The sequence below is a fragment of the Pongo abelii genome, chromosome 6 (assembly GCF_028885655.2).
Source record: "Pongo abelii isolate AG06213 chromosome 6, NHGRI_mPonAbe1-v2.0_pri, whole genome shotgun sequence".
In the NCBI taxonomy this organism is placed as follows: Eukaryota; Metazoa; Chordata; class Mammalia; order Primates; family Hominidae; genus Pongo; species Pongo abelii.
In genome coordinates, this window is record NC_071991.2 from 74,304,905 (window position 1) to 74,317,376 (window position 12,472).

The 12,472-nt window shown below is 40.1% G+C and overlaps 1 protein-coding gene and 1 pseudogene across 16 annotated transcripts in view; one reads left to right on the plus strand and one right to left on the minus strand.

The window, feature by feature from the left end:
* Window positions 1-12,472, minus strand: part of PHF14 (PHD finger protein 14) — a 198,138-nt gene that overhangs the window by 164,714 nt on the left and 20,952 nt on the right. The window lies entirely within an intron of this gene.
* On the plus strand, window positions 458-925 carry LOC134761772 (large ribosomal subunit protein uL23-like; annotated as a pseudogene).

Below are 12,472 nucleotides of genomic sequence, written 5' to 3' on the forward strand. Positions count from 1 at the left end.
AAACATTTGCAAGGATGGAAAATATTTGCAACACATATAACAGACAAAGAACATTAAAAAAAGAATTCCAATAAGTCAATGAGAAAAAGACAAAGAGAACCTAATAACTAAGCTTTTCTTTTCTTTCTTTCTTTTTTTTTTTTTTGTGAGACAGAGTTTCGCTCTTGTTACCCAGGCTGGAGTGCAATGGCGCGATCTCAGCTCACTGCAACCTCCACCTCCTGGGTTCAAGAGATTCTCCTGCCTCAGCCTCCCGAGTAGCTGGGATTACAGGCGCCCACCACCACACCTGGCAATTTTTTTGTATTTTTAGTAGAGAAGAGAGTTTCACCACATTAGCCAGGCTGGTATCAAACTCCTGACCTCAGGTGATCCACATGCCTCAGGCTCCCAACATGCTCGGATTATAGGTGCCAGCCACCGCGCCAGGACAAGAAATGACTATGCTTTTCACAGGATGGTGCCGAAAGTGAAGGAAGCTCCTGTCCCTCCTAAAGCTGAAGCCAAACCGAAGGCTTTGAAGACGAAGAAGGCAGTGTTGAAAGGTGTCCACAGCCACCAAAAAAAAGATCCACACGTCACCGACCTTCCAGCAGCCCAAGACACTGAGACTCTGGAGGCAGCCCAGATATCCTCGGAAGAGCGCCCCCAGGAGAAACAAGCTTGACTACTATACTATCATCAAGTTTCTGCTGACCACTGAGTCTGCCATGAAGAAGAGAGAAGACAACAACATGCTTGTGTTCACTGTGGAAGTTAAAGCCAACAAGCACTAGATCAAACAGGCTGTGAAGGAGCTCTATGACATTGATGTGGCCAAGGTGTCAACGCCCTAATTCAGCCTGATGGAGAAAAGAAGGCATATGTTCGACTGGCTCCTGATTACAATGCTTTGAATGTTGCCAACAAAATTGGGATCATCTAAACTGAGTCTAGCTGGCTAACTCTAAATATATGTGTATGTTTTCATCAGAAAAAAAAAAAAAGAAAAGAAATGACTAAGAAAATGACAGGCAAGTAACAGAAAACAAAATGTGGCAAATGGCCATAAGATACCACACTTCATTCTTAATAAGGTGAATGCACATTGTAATAAAGAGATTATATCCAAAAGAATAAAAGAAAATTTACAAATATGCAATGTTATCAAGTACTTTGTGCATTGTTGGTAATTAGTACAGTCTTTTTGGTAGTCAATCTGGAAATGGTTTTTAGAAGTTTAAATACACTTATCTTTTGACTCAGAAATTTTACTTCCCTGTAATCCCAGCACTTTGTGAGGCAGAGGTGGGCAGATCACGAGGTCAGGAGATTGAGACCATCCTGGCCAACATGGTGAAACCCTGTCTCTACTCAAAATACAAAAATTAGCCGGGTGAGGTGGCGCATGCCTGTAGTCCCAGCTACTCAGGAGGCTGAGGCGGGAGAATCGCTTGAACCCAGGAGGCAGAGGTTGCACTGAGCCAAGATCTCGCCTTTGCACTGTAGCCTGGCGACAGAACGAGACTCCGTCTCAAATTTAAAAAAAAAAAAGAAAGAATTTTTACTTCTAGGTATCTATCCCACAGAAATTATTACATATATATACATGGCACATGTTTGTCAGCACTATATATAATTGAAAAACTTGAAACAAAAAAATAAGTACATTATGGTTGAGCCATTCTATGTATCATTAAAAAGAATGAAATATCCCATGTACACTGACATGAGAAGAATTACAGAATTAACAGATGACTGAAACAAAGCAAGTTGTAGAAAAATATCTTTGGGATTTATCCAATTTATTTAGAGGTGGAGAGAGAAAAGTGGTGAACAGAGAAAGAGTGAGAGGGAGAGAGAAGTGTTTGTGTATACACAAGGGCCTGCTTAAAGGACTCTCACTGGTCAAATTTGGACAATGTAATAAGTATCAGAAACAGCAATCAGTTAATAGATTATAACATATGAGCTCACAATAATACTGAAAAGGAAAAAAAGGGGAAGAGAATTTCTTTACACAGTAAATGCTTCCTAATAAATGTAGGAGGAATTAGAATTGGAATTAGCAAATTTCCATCTTGCAGCCCACATATGTAATCAGTGTAATTGTAATCAGTGACTTTGACAAGGATGCTAAAACTATTAAGTGGAAAAGTTGCTAGAGAACAGCATATTAACAGAGTCTCAAAGTTATTACCCCACAGATTTCTCATTAATTACAAATAGAAAAAAAAAATCTTTAAAATTAAGAGGTCTGTGGTTGACACCACCTAAACTATCACCAATAATGCAATAAATTGACATTATACATTTTTTTTTTTTGAGACGGAATCTTGCTCTGTTGCTGAGGCTGGAGTACAGTGGCACAATCTTGGCTTACTGTAACCTCCGCCTCCCAGGTTCAAGCTATTCTTGTGCCTCAGCCTCCCAACTAGCTGGGATTACAGGCTAATTTTTGTATTTTTAGTAGAGACGGGATTTCACCATGTTGGCCAGGCTGGTCTCGAACTCCTGACTTCAAGTGATCCACCCACCTCGGTCTCCCAAAGTGCTGGGATTACAGGCATGAGCCACCGCACCCAGCCACATTATACATCTTTTGATGTGATATAAAGGGAACTAAACACCAGCACAATAAAAAAAAATTCAAACTGAATCTAATCACAAGAAAACAATCAGATATATCCAGACTGAGAGATATTCAATATGACATTATAAAAACTAAGATTCTTCAATGTGTCAACATCATGAACACCACAAAAAGGCAGAAAAATTGTTCTAGATTAATGGAGACTAAAGAGATATAACACAAGTGCAACTCATGGTACCTGAATGGATCCTGTGGGGTGTGGAGAAACCATAGTGACAATAGAGGTATAGAGATTATAAGAAGAGTGTGCATATTATTGGCTATTAAATTAAAAATATATATTTGCATATATGTATGAGCAAGCAAGCAAAAAAAAAAAAAAAAAAAGCCTGGAAGAACAAACACTAAAGTTTTAAGCATATTTACCTCTAAGTGGTATGTTTATGAGAGATGTTTTCTTTTTCTTTTCTTTTTTTTTCTGAGACAAAGTCTTCCTCTGTAGCCCATACTGAAATGCAGTGGTGCAATCTTGGTTCACTGCAGCCTTGAACTCCCTGGCTCAAGTGATCCTCTACCTCAGTTCAAGTAGTTGAGACTACAGGTGCAAGCCACCACACCTGGCTGATTTTTCTATTTTTTGTAGAGACAGGGTTTCACCACATTGCCCAGGCTGGTCTCAAACTCCTGAGCTCAAGCAATCCACCCACCTCAGCCTCCCAGAGTGCTGGGATTACAAGCGTGAGCCACCGAGCCCAACTGGGAGATGTTTTCTTAGCTTATTTCTAGTGATGTTTTCTACAATGGACATATATCTACATAATAAAATAAAGTTAAAAAACTCCCGGTACACAAGGTACAACAGATGGGGTAGATACATACCAAATTGTTAACAGTGATTCCCTATGCAAAGAGAAGTAGAGTTGAGACAGACAGCATAACTATTTTTACATATCTACTCATATGTTACTTATAATTAAGAAAAAATATTTTAATGAATTAAGATTTTTCAAGGTAATAAACTTGTACTGTATATGGGATTCATGCTAAATATAAATTTTAGCTGTTCTTGTCACACAAACAAAAAAATGGGTAATTTCTGCAGAAGGATGGACTTGGTAAACTTTTTAAAAATTGGGTAATTATGTGAGATGATGGATATGTTCATTTCTTTCACTACAGTAACCTTTTTACTATCCATATATATCCCATAACAACACATTGTATACCTTAAATATACACAATAAAATCTTTAAAAATAAAATTAAAAATAAGATTTTTCAAATCTCCAAATAACAGGAAGACAAATGGTAAACACTGGCTTAACCCCTATGTATTTAGGTTATATTTGTGGAACAAGAGGAATCTGGGTAAAAGGAAAAGCATGTATGAAAGCCCCCAAACACTGGAGAAAAAGACAAGTCATTCAAATGGTCAGGGTATGGGATCTCAGACAGTCTTGCTATTAGTGTGAACTTTATTTTTAAGGGACTGATTTTAAGCAGAAAATAATATGAACAGATATGCACCAGCACTTTGGGAGGCCAACGCGGGCGGACCACGAGGTCAGGAGATCAAGACCATCCTGGCCAAAATGGTGAAACCCCATCTCTACTAAAAACACAAAAATTAGCTGGGTGTGGAGGCACACGCCTGTAATCCCAGCTACTTGGGAGGCTGAGGCAGGAGAATCACTTGAACCCAGGAGGCGGAGATTACAGTGAGCCGAGTTCATGCCACTGCACTCCAGCCTGGTGACAGAGTGAGACTCCGTCTCAAAAAAAAAAAAAAGAAAGAAAGAAAAATCACCCTGAAGACAGTAGAAGAGCTGGAGCAAGAGGCGGCACATCTGTTTAGCAGATACTACCCAAGCTTGCATCTGCATTGACCCTCAACCTTCTATTGGTGCTCACACCATTAATTTTTGTCATCAGCATTTCATTTTTGCCTCTTCTTTCCTGTGCTTGCCCTAACCATTATTAAGAGGAATAAAAAGTCTTAATTTTTGGCCAGGTGTGGTGGCTCATGCCTGTAATCCCAGCACCTTGGGAGGCAGAGACGGGTGGATCACCAGAGGCGGGGGAGTTCAAGACCAGCTTGACCAACATGGAGAAATCCCGTCTCTAATAAAAATACAAAAAATTAGCTGGGTGTGGTGGCGCATGCCTGTAGTCCCAGCTACTCTGGGAGGCTGAGAAAGGAGAATTGCTTGAACCCAGGAGGTGGAGGTTGCAGTGAGTCGAGATTGCTCCATTGCACTCCAGCCTGGGCAACTAGAGCAAAACTCCGTCTCAAAAATAAATAAATAAATAAAATAAAAAGTCTTAATTTTTAGAAACCTCACTGTCAACCTGATACTTGCCTTATACCAGGAACCATACTTCATTCTACATTGCTCTGGCTCCTCCCTTGACCTATACCTGTGGCTGTCTAAGCTCCAGCATGACATCATCCACATTGTAGAGTTCCTTTTATCCCCCCCATTTTTACTTTCTTCTAAACCAATGTCTCTCAAAGGATGATCCTTCCCATCTCCTGCATGAGGAATCTTGAGGCACCTTTTAAAATTATACACATTAGGGGAGGCTGAGGCAGGAGAATCACTTGAACTCAGGAGGTACAGGTTCCAGTGAGCCGAAATTGCGCCACTGCACTCCAGCCTGGGTGACAGAGTGAGACTCTGTCTCAAAACAAACAAACAAGTAAAAAAAAAACACAAACAGAAATAAGGAGTAATTTCCTCAACTAGAGCACAAAGAAACTCTACAAAAAAACCTATAGCTAACATCATACTTAACGATTAGAAACTAGAAGCTTGCCCACAAAGATGAGGTATGAGGCAAGGATGTTCTCTGTCACTACTGCTTTCAACATCAGGTAATAAGACAAGAAAGGGAAACCAAAATATACACACTGGAAAGAAAGAAATAAAATTATCTTTGCTTTCAGATGACATGACTGTCTAAGTAGAAAATCTGAAAGAGCAGCCATTTCCTGGAACTAAAAAGCAATTATAGCAAGACTGCAGCATACAAAGTTAATATACAAAAGCCAATTGCTTTCTTATGAAAGCAATGAACAAGTAGAACTGAAATTAAAAACAAAATTCCATTTACATTAGCACCCCCCAAAAAATAAAATACTTAGATATAAATCTAACAAAATATTGCCAAGATCTCTATGAAGAAAACTACAAAACTCTGATGAAAGAAATCAAAGAACTAAATAAATGTTTATTATGTTCATGAATAAAAAGGCTCAATATTGTCAAGATGTCATTTCTTCCCAACTTGATCTATAGATTCAATAAAATCCCAATCAAAATTCCAGGATGTAATTTTGTAGATACTGCAAACTGACTCTAAAGTTTACATGGAGAGGCAAAAAACCCAGAAGAGCTAACATAATATTGAAGGAAAAAAAACAAGTCAAAGGAGTAACACTACTCAACTTCAAGACTTACTATGAAGCTGCAGTAATCAAGACAGTGTGGTATTAATCAAAGAATAGACATATAGGTCAGCTGATGAACAAACTGAGCCCAGAAAAAGACCCAAATAAATATAGTCAACTGATCTTTGACAAACGAGCAAAGACAATATAAGGGAGCACAGACAGCTTTTTTAACAAATGGTGATAGAAAAACTGAACACACACATGCAAAATAATGAATTCCGAGACAGACCTTATACTCGTAACAAAAATTAATTCAGGCCCAAATGTGAAATGCAAAACTATAAAAATTTTTAAATTTTTAATTAAGAAAATTTATAATTAAAAAATTATAAAACTAGAAAATAACATGGGATAAAATCTAGATAACCTCAGGCATAGTAATGACTTTTTAGATACAAGACCAAAAGCATAACAAAAAGAAATAATTTATAAGTTGGACTCCATTAAAATGTAAAACTTCTGCTCTGTGAGAGATAACTTCAAGAGAATAAAAACACAAGCTACAGACTGGGAGAAAATATTTGCAAAAGACCTATCTGATAAAGAACTGTTATCCAAAATATACAAGGAACTCTTAAAACTTAACAATAAGAAAACAACCCAATTTTTAAAAATGGGCAAAAGATCTGAATAGACACCTCATCCAAGAAAATATACAAAAGGTAAATAAGGGTGGGTGTGGTGGCTCACGCCTGTAATCCCAGCACTTTGGGAGGCCAAGGCAGGTGGATCACTTGAGGTCCGGAGTTTGAGACCAGCCTGGCCAACATGGTGAAACCCCGTCTCTACTAAAAATAAAAAATTAGTCAGGTGTAGTAGTGTGTGCCTGTAATCCCAGCTACACAGGAAGCTGAGGCACGAGAATCGCAGGAACCTGGGAGACAGAGGTTGCAGTGAGCCAAGATCGTGTCACTGCACTCCAGCCAGAACAACAGAGCAAGACTCCATCTCAAAAAAAAAAGGCAAATAAGCATATGAAAAGATACTCTACATCATACAACAGAAAGTCCAATCATACAACAGAAACTCCAAAATTAAAAAGGGAAATGGGAAATTATTTAAACTAGAGGATGAAAGTAATAGCGTAATTTAAGTCAAAACGTATTTTTGACCTTTTTGCATCTTTACTTGGAACATATATAAAGTTCACAGAATTCAAACTACTACCAACAAATTAATTATACAACATAAAGATTCACCTAAAGTGGTCAAACACTATTCAGCTTCCCTATTTATGCATCAATTTCCCTCTCCTTCTCTAACTTTCTTCCTTCTCTGTAACAAAAATAGGTCTCCAATTCTAATGAATTAGTTTTAGGAATTAAATGAGTTATCATTAGCAAAGTCTCAAAAATATTTATAACTTGGACTGCCATCAAAGCCAGTTAAATCAATTACACAAGAAGAACTGTTACATGACTTTATATAGACACAACATCCTGTTGACTTAATTGGCATTACCACTCAACTTGATCATCTCATTTGTCTGCCTTGATTCAGACTTTTTAAATGTTTCTGAAAATCAAAGCTACTTTGGAAAGAAGGTAGATTTTCCAGTACCGAGGCTATTCATCTGAAGCAGGGGTCCTATTATGAACTTTTAATAGCTGTAAGCATGTCAGTGGAACTAATGTTGTGCCCTTACAGAAATCTATGTTTATCTGAACAATGAATCTACTGGGAAAGAACTCATCCTAAGTTAAGAGTCCAAGGAGCAAAACATGACTCAAAAACAACAGAACAGAGAGCGAGGTTCATTTTGAAATGTACATAGGCCTAGTCCCCAGTGGACTCAAGCTTGTGTCCTAAAGTAAAAGCTATAGTAAAAGAGTTGCTTTACTATTATAGATGTGAGACATTGAGACCACAAGGCATCAGCAGCCCAAGTATCAGCAACAAGAAACAGTACCCTCAAAGCAGATGAGGAACTATATATTCAAATATCTCCAGGGACTAGGCAACTAACAAAAATGAGTAAGTGGTTTGAGAGAGGACTGTAGTGAACTGGAGACCTCAGGCCTTACTAGCAGGGGGCAGCCTTATTCAGCTCCAGCAGATTGTGCTAGAAGAAAGTGAAAACTACTGCAAGCGCAGGCATATGCCTTTAATGCCTTTAGTCGCAGCTACTCAGGAAGCTGAAACAAGAAGATTGTTTGAGCCCAGGAGTTTGAGGCAAGCCTGGGACACTCCATCACTTAACAACAACAACAACAACAGCAAAAAACCCTAGTGCCGCCAGAACTTTGCAAAAGAAGCTTGAAATCCTAAATGTGTAAGATTTCCCAATGTATAAATGTTAGCAACCAATTCAATTACTTAAAACTACTGTGCTGGCCTGAAAAAATACATCCATAGTCAATGACCAAAATCTAAGAAGTAGACCTAAGAATGACTTAAGAAGTAGAGATGGTACTCAGCATTATAATGAAGCAGAGAAAAATAGAGATAGTGCCCTCAGCATCATAAGATAATCACCAAAACTAACAGAACTCATCATGACTGTATCACATATCAGCAATGACATTCATGGATATAAGCAGCAGTAACATGTTTGTGATCATCAGTGATCAACGTAACAAACACTGCCAAAGTAGCTGCTACTCCTGAGTTAACATATTCTTTACCTACTCCCAGGAATCTGAACCACACCTGGAGAAGAAAAATACACATACATTCAACCATGTTTACTTTTCTCAGTAACAGTATTCATTAGCACTAATAGCATATTCATATGAATATGATATTTATATTAATGAGCCCTTTATATTCATTACCACTCATATCAAGTGGTCTTATTGCTATGTATGTGTATATACGTGTGTGTGTGTGTGTGTGTGTGTGTGTGGGTGTGTATACATATATATTTTAGGTATATATTTCCTTATTCAGTTTATTCTCCCAAATAAATTTATACAACTCTGCCTCCCCAAATCTCTAACTCCCCACTGTCCCCACTCTCTGCTAATGGCTTTGCTTCCTATTTCACTGAGAAAACAAGAAACATTTTAAAAATAACTTACACATGCTCCAACTACCACATCTAACAACCTAGCTACATCTGGACCCATATATCCTTTTTTCCCTAATTACTATGGTTACTCTTATCTACTCAATCTCTCTACTTGGTACTGGATCTCATCCCCTCTAATCTTGCACTCAAAACCTTTGTTCCAGCAATTGTTCCCCCTTCTTTCCTTACTATTTTCCTTATATCACCAATTCTCCCTTTCCACTGGGTCACTTCCAACAGCACACAACATGCTATATAATCTCTGCACATGTGGTAGGCAGCCTCTAAGATAGCCCTTAAAAATCAGTGCCTCCTGGTAGTTACACTCTTAGAATGTCCCCACCTACATCTGACTAGGGTTGGCTTGTGTGAACAGCAGAATATGGCAGAAATAGTTGTATGCACTACCAATATTAGATTATAAAATATACTAGCACTCTGATACAACTGCTTCCATCTCTTTCTCTCTTTGATCACTTACTCTGAAGCCAGCTGCCCTTCATGAAGACATTCATGCAGCTTATGAGGGAGGTCCATGCAGTAGGAAACTGAGGTCTCTGGCCAACAGCCATCAAAGAACTGAAGCCTACCAACAACTATTTGACTTAGCTTAGAAGCAAATCCTCCAGGTCCAGCCAAACCTTAAAATGACTACAGCCCAGGCTATGGCTTTGACCTGCAACTTCATGAGAGACTCTAAGCCAGAACAACCCAACCAACTGCTCCCAGATTCTTAACCCTTAGAAATCATGTGAAATAATAAATGTTTGTTGTTTTAAGCTGCTATGTTTTGGGATAATTTGTTCCACAGAAGCAGATAATTAATACAGCATCTAAAATAAGAAAGAAAAAAACCCTCCCTCAATTTCACATCCCTTTCCCATCTCCTGGCTTCTCTATATAAAAACTCATCATAGGAATTGCATTTGGTCACTTTTTGCACTTTCCCTTCTTTTATTCTCACTTTGAACTCTCTCAGGTCAAGATGGCCAACGACCCTCATGTTACTAAATTCAATAATATATTCTCAGTTATAATGTGTTTTTGCTCTGCTTGAGGATATTAAACTCTACTATAGAGAAACAAAATGAGATCAATAAAACTTATATATGTATAGATAAAAAGTAAGTAAAGCATGTATGCATTAAATACAGACAGAAAGGGATAGAAGGACCAAGATGTATCTAATATTCTTGAGGCAAATATGCAAAAGGCACCAAAGAGTCAGAATACATTAAATATATATGCGACACTTAGAACTCAATATTCGTGAGGCCTTAATTTGGCCACGCATTGGTGATACCTACTTTGGTCACTAACAAATACAAATAAAACCTAGGGCTGTTGAGTAGATTAACTGGAGAGCTAACGCCATGACCAGGCATACTTGTTCCTGTATCTTCCTGAGAGTGTGTATCTTTGGCCCAGGGCACCTACTTTGTGGGCTCTGGTTCTCACAACCACAGCATTAGCAAAGAAGGTTGATAAGCCAAAACATACCAACACTATGTACCCCAGGATTTATTTAGATAGTGTGGTCCTTCTATCCTACTTAAACCCCAGCCTAAATGTGTTAACTTATCCTCTATCTTTCCCCTTGCTTCTGTGTATTTTATATTTATTTAATGAATTATGTGATATAAACATTTTATCAATTAGTTTTTTTTTTTCAATAACCTCTGGGATAGCTTGCCTGGTGGTGTACTTGAAGTCCAGCATTGAATTAGGGTGATTCCCCACTCTTAAAAACATTATTTGACACATTTACTGACTTTCTCTTTTTGAAACAGTTTTATCTGGGTCATCACCCATGGTTCTCATATCTCACTGGCCATGTGTTCCCCATCTCCTCTAAAGTACTAGGATGACTCTGTTGCAAGCATTTAGTCTTACATCTTTGCATTAACATCTTCAGGCTGATAAGTCCCAAATTGAAATTTCTAGTCCTAACATCTTATATAAACACAATTTAAAACCAAACTTTTACTATCTACCTCAAAACCAATTCCTCTCTTAGATAATTGCAATGGTCTCCTAAATATTTTCCTAGTTTCCCACCTTAGATTCACTTCAGTCTACTCCCAACCCAGCAGTCTGAGTGATCCTTCCAAAACATGAATCAAACGATATTAATCCTCTGCTCAAAAGCCATGTTATGGCTTCCCATATCCATCATAATGAGAGGTGACAGTGTGCTGGCAGCCCTCACAGCCCTCGCTCGCTCTTGGTGCCTCCTCGGCCTCGCTTGAGGAGCCCTTCAGCCTGCAGCTGCACTGTGGGAGCCCCTCTCTGGGCTGGCTGAGGCTGGAGCCAGCTCCCTCAGCTTGAGGGGAGGTGTGGAGGGAGAGGAACAGGCGGGAACTGGGGCTGCGCAAGGCGCTTGCGGGCCAGCGCAAGTTCCAGGTGGGCATGGGCTTGGTGGGCACTGCCAGCCCCGGGCAGTGAGGGGCTTAGCACCTGGGCCAGCAGCTGTGGAGGGTGTGCCGGGTTCCCCAGCAGTGCTGGCCCACCAGTGCTGCTCTCAAATTCTTGCCGGGCCTCAGCTGCCTCCCCGCAAGGTCCCCCTGCTCGGGACCTGCAGCCCACCATGCCTGAGCCTCCCCGCCTCCGCCGTGGGCTCCTGCGCCGCCCGAGCCTCCCTGACGAGCGCTGTCCCCGCTCTGTGGCGCAGTCCCATCGGCCATCCAAGGGCTGTGGAACGTGGGTGCACGGCACGGGACTGGCAGGCAGCTCCACCTGCGGCCCTGGTGTGGGATCCACTGGGTGAAGCCAGCTGGGCTCCTGAGTCTAGTGGGGACTTGGAGAACCTTTATGTCTAGCTAAGGGATTGTAAATACATCAATCAGCACTCTGTGTCTAGCTTAAGGTTTGTAAATACACCAATCAGCACTCTGTGTCTAGCGCAAGGTTTGTAAATGCACCAATCAGCACTCTGTATCTAGCTAATCTGGTGGGGACTTGGAGAATCTTTCTGTCTAGCTAAGGGATTGTAAATACACCAATCAGCACTCTGTGTCTAGCTCAAGGTTTGTAACATAACAATCAGCACCCTGTGTCTAGCTCAAGGTTTGTAAATACACCAATCAGTGCTCTGTGGGGACTTGAAGAACTTTTGTGTCTAGCTCAGGGATTGTAAACACACCAATCAACACCCTGTCAAAACAGACCAATCAGCTGTCTGTAAAACAGACCAGTCAGCTCTCTGTAAAATGGACCAATCAGCAGGATGTGGGTGGGGGCCAGATAAGGCAATAAAAGCAGGCTGCCCCAGCCAGCAGTGGCAACCCCCTCAGGTCCCCTTCCACACTGTGGAAGCTTTGTTCTTTCGCTCTTTGCAGTAAATCTTGCTGCTGCTCACTCTTTGGGTACGCGCTGCCTTTATGAGCTGTAACACTCACCGCGAAGGTCTGCAGCTTCACTCCTGAGCCAGCGAGACC